At 45.1% G+C, this 4,494-nt stretch overlaps 1 long non-coding RNA gene across 3 annotated transcripts in view; it reads left to right on the forward strand.

Moving 5' to 3' along the window:
* The window catches only part of LOC102243356, an 83,039-nt gene that overhangs the window by 1,953 nt on the left and 76,592 nt on the right, over window positions 1–4,494 (forward strand). The gene's annotated exons all lie outside the window — the stretch shown is intronic.

Raw genomic sequence — 4,494 nt, forward strand, 5'->3', positions numbered from 1 at the left:
GTAGTTTCTTTGGCAACAGTTGATGCCAAATCAATGAAATGGTTTGTAAGGAGGGAGGGAGAGGTTGCAGTTGGGGAGAGGGCTAGGATCCGCCGGGTTTCCACTCCTTGTTTACTGCTTGGCAGCCTCGCTTTTGACTGGGGTTAACTCTCTGTGCTCCATTGGACCAGATGCCATATAGAGCTGCTCCCTGAAGATCATTTGTTTCCTTGATGGGGAACATTTCTGAGCAGAGCATATTGGTTGCCATAGAGAAAGAAATAAAAGGAAGAACACTAGTCACATTAAGCTATATGTTTGTGCACTGGGCTTTAGATAAAAGGACCTTGGTTCAGCCGCGGAGAAGCCAGGCTAGAGATCTCTAGCGCCACGAAGACTAGCTTTACTTTGTTTTGGACTTTTACAGTTGAAACATATAAGCTAATTTTATTGGTGGTTGTTAATTTTATATGACACGGTTTACTGAACAAAATAAACTTTGGAAGTGCTCAGGAGTCGCACTAGGGACTTGTCAGCAGGGGGCGCACTGACTCGCTGTAGCTGGTACTGAGTAAAATGTAGCCGTTTCCAAAGCAAATCTGCTCATTCAAACTTGCCAAAGGAGCAAACCTTTCTGTGCAAATTCACCACGACGAGTGAATTCACTGCATAACACAGGGTTTTAAATACGAGTACAATGACTTCCCCATCTCCCACCCATCCATGTCTGTGAACTGGCCTGAAAGAAACAGTTAAAAAAAAAAAAGGATTCGTCCATTTCTCAGTGAAGTGTACATAGGGCTGGAAAAAAGATTGGGTGTGAAAGCAAAAGCCCCTTAAAATTATTAAAGGTATGTAATAAGCTACTTTAGGAGCAACCATTCAGGTTGCAGACTTGGGGAAGCAGTCAGGAAAATAAAATGCATCCTAAGGTATGAACTATTAAATAATGAATGCTCTTCAACTTGATACATGCTTTGACTTCTAAGTAAAACTCAAGATCCTGGAGATTTAGTCAAGGCGTCGATGATCTCTTTTACTTGATTTTATATTTAATGGCTGCTTTAATCTTGGTACCTCCTATGGCTATGGGAAGATTTTGGATTTGTCTTTGAAGGGCTTGTTGGGGAAAAGAAACGACAAAATAGTCGTTGGTTAGAGGTAACTGGGAGCTTGAAACTTCTTAGCAAAATATTACTTAACACAGTTGAAGAAAATTTTTATACAGTACCAGGTTTCTGCCCCAGAGAGCTTTAGCCATCGCCGATGAAGATGGAACTGTATTTTGGATAGGATAAAAAAGATTCCTGAAAAACTTCTAAAACCGTGAAGAGCAAATTCTGACCGGTTTTGAGCAATTAGTCAGTTTGTTGCTGACAATTTTCCCAAGGAGATTTAGAGAGCACCACTAAGAAAGGGAAGCCGTGAGTGACTGGAAGTGAGAAGCTAGCGTCCACAGTTCAGCAGTTCAAGGCACCTGTGACTGCCACAGCCTGTTAGGAGGGGGCCCAGGAACGAGGTTCCCCTGGAAGAGGGGGAAGATGCCCTTTTCTAACTCAGCTCCAAGATCAACCAGCTGCCGCCATGAGCTTTTCTTTGAAACTAAGTTTGAAAAGTCCAGATTTGGCTTTACGTGGTGTTCAATCTAGGAGGATTGAAAGATTTTTGGGAGTAATATAAGCAAAGGAGACACTTTAAAAAGCATTTTAATTCTGTTGTTTTCATCTGTGAGCTCTCACATTTAGACTTAGAAAATGCACTGTCAGGTTTGTACTAATAAAACAAAGTGGAAAATCGAGGAAACTGTAATTTGAGCCCAAACATTGCTTTTTCTTAAGTTCTCTGGACAAAAGACTTCTGGGGGACATCCACATGAACTGGACAAACGCCTCAAAGCTCTACCGTACTTTGCATGCCTGGGCCGCTAAATGCATTTATCAATTATTATGGAGAAAGGGAACTTTTCTATTTAGCCAGACATTTTGCAAAACACTAGTTAAGCAGTCATTGTATATACATATTTAAACATACTTATTTTTGTATCACTTTTCACGAAATCTGTGACTGTTACTATTTTGGCAGCTACTTACTTTTCTGTTTTGCAAAAGTACTTACCCCCCCCTCCCCCCGCAAAAAAAAAGTTTGCTCCTCCTATCTATAGTCTTAGGTTACCTAAAGTGAAAGAAATAGGAAATAGTGATTCTGAGTAAAGCAACAAGTTAACTTGAGAACTGATATATTATATATTAGAAACCGCTAGCATTCTGTAATGACTTGGAGGTGGAAACCATCGAGCTGGGTATATGAATTAAGATTCAAAGTGCCGGGCAAAGCTACAGACTTTTAATTGTTGGGGCTGGGGACCTGCTTTTGCCAAATGGGAGAATGAAGAACATTACCTGGGTCAAATGCACAAAACACAAAGTGGGTACTTACTCATGTGCCTCCATTTGAGAATGACAAGGTGCTGGGTGCGTGGAGGGGCAGAAGCACGCTTGCCATGATCATTTACAAATTAAAATGTGAAGCATCCTCACAGCCCACAGCATGTGCTGTCTACAAAGGGAAGGGCTCCTCCGCGGTAGCTTTTGGGTGGAAGGGGTGTGTGTCTTCTCACAGTGGAGGGGCTGAGAGTTTTGAAGCATGCAGTGGTCCCCCCAGTTCTCTGTATCTCGTTGGTCACTGATTTATCTGATCTGTAGGGAAGGAGCAAGCGCTTAGTTATTTAGATGGGTTCGAAGGAGCAGTTGTAAATTCAGACACTGTAGTTTCTCACCCTAAAGTAAGAAGTTTTACTTCTGATGCTTCTAGGACAGCTTTAGCTGGATTGAGAAGGCGTGATAAGTTGGCTGTGGAGTGCCTGCTTCTGAAACAACCCATTTCCAACAGTTTGCCCCTCTAGCTGCATGTGTGCACCCCCAGGCCTGTGAATGAAAGCTCCCAGCCGCTGGGGAAGCCAGATCTGGCACCGCGTGACAGACTATTCTTGCCTGCCCCCCTCACCTCCTCACCTCACTCCCCATCATAATGGTCTTCTTCGAATTTACATTCATAGGGCCCATCTGACTGACCAGAGTGATAATGATTTATTAACAAAAACATGTGGGCATGTCCTCGCCAGAAAAATACTCCAAGGTCGGTTTGGTGTGTGTGAGTGTGTCTGTCTGTGTTTTAAAAAACACAACCCAGAAATATCAACGCAGCTTTGCCAGAGAGGTGGTTGGATCTCTTGAGGACACCAACCATTCCCTGTGGGCTAGATGGCGGCTCCTTCCCAGGTGGGAACAGGGTGGTCTCGGTGCTGTAGAAGAGGCCTTGCGGCACATTATGAAAAGACAACCTTTTACATTGGCACCTGTGTTTTTATTATACTTTTAAAGATTTAAACTTAGCTATTGTCTGTGACGCTGGGCACAGGTTGCGGCTTACCAGGCTGAAGGCTGCTCTTTTGAGCACCCCCCCACCCCCGCAAATGGTGCTTGTGTGGGTTGCTGAGGCCCCCCATTCACTGTCCTGCTCCCGTCCTAGGCCCACCCTGGACTGGTCAGCTTGAGGGGGGTCTTCAAGAGAGTGTGGCTATTTTGTTCACTTTAAAAATACAGTATCAATATACATGGATACTTGATACTCCAAATACTGCATGGTTTGCAGCAATACAATTTCAGCTCTAAAATATCTGGTGAAGAGACCTTGGTGTAGAACTCAATGACCTTGCTCTTGCCCCTGGACTTGGCAGTCCCAAGTTGAAAGCTATGTGTCCCTGTTTGCCTTGAGCACTCACCCCTCCTCCCATATTTTCTGGTTTTTCGATAAAGCCCACAGGGAGGCTTCCAGGCTTGAGTGGTGGCGCCTGACAGAGGGCAGCTCTCATTCAGTTTTATATCCGGGTGCATAAAGCCCCCAGAAGTCAAGGCCTGTATTGTTGGAAGGGCGTTGGTTGTGTTCTCTTTATTTTTAATTCGCATCGCAAAAACAAACAAAATTTCACTCAGAAAAACTGGCTATTAAAGTGTCCTAACTTCGGAAACACGAAGACTGCCCTGCAAGGCTCTGGCAAGTGATTCCTCAAGTCGGATTGGAACTTCCCCTAGAAAGGCTGGCCTTGGGGGGCCTGGCACTCAGGCCTCCGTCCTGCAGCGGAGGGGCCTTCTGCGAGAAACCTCCCCCGAATAGGCGGGGGCTTGTGGGGCCTCGGGCACCCCCACTTCCTCAGATCGCATTGTTTTATTTAGAGCGCGGCTCAAAAACCAAAATTCAGAGGATCCATTGCTCCTCTTCGGAAGAGGAATCGGCATTGCTTTTCAGTGGAAAAGAATAATGGAAATAAATGAAAAAAAAAGTCAAAGGGAGAAGGGATAAGATAAAAGGAATGAGGTGGAGAAAAAAGCAGGGAGAGGTGGAGGAGACGGGACAGAAAGGGACAAGGAAGAGCGAGCTGCGGCGGGAGGCCGCCAGGGTAACCGCTGAGTCACCCCAGCAGGTCACTGTGTCCACAGGCGCCAGATGCCGCGGTCC

This window comes from Myotis brandtii, unplaced genomic scaffold, assembly GCF_000412655.1.
Source record: "Myotis brandtii unplaced genomic scaffold, ASM41265v1 scaffold263, whole genome shotgun sequence".
NCBI classification, from domain to species: Eukaryota; Metazoa; Chordata; class Mammalia; order Chiroptera; family Vespertilionidae; genus Myotis; species Myotis brandtii.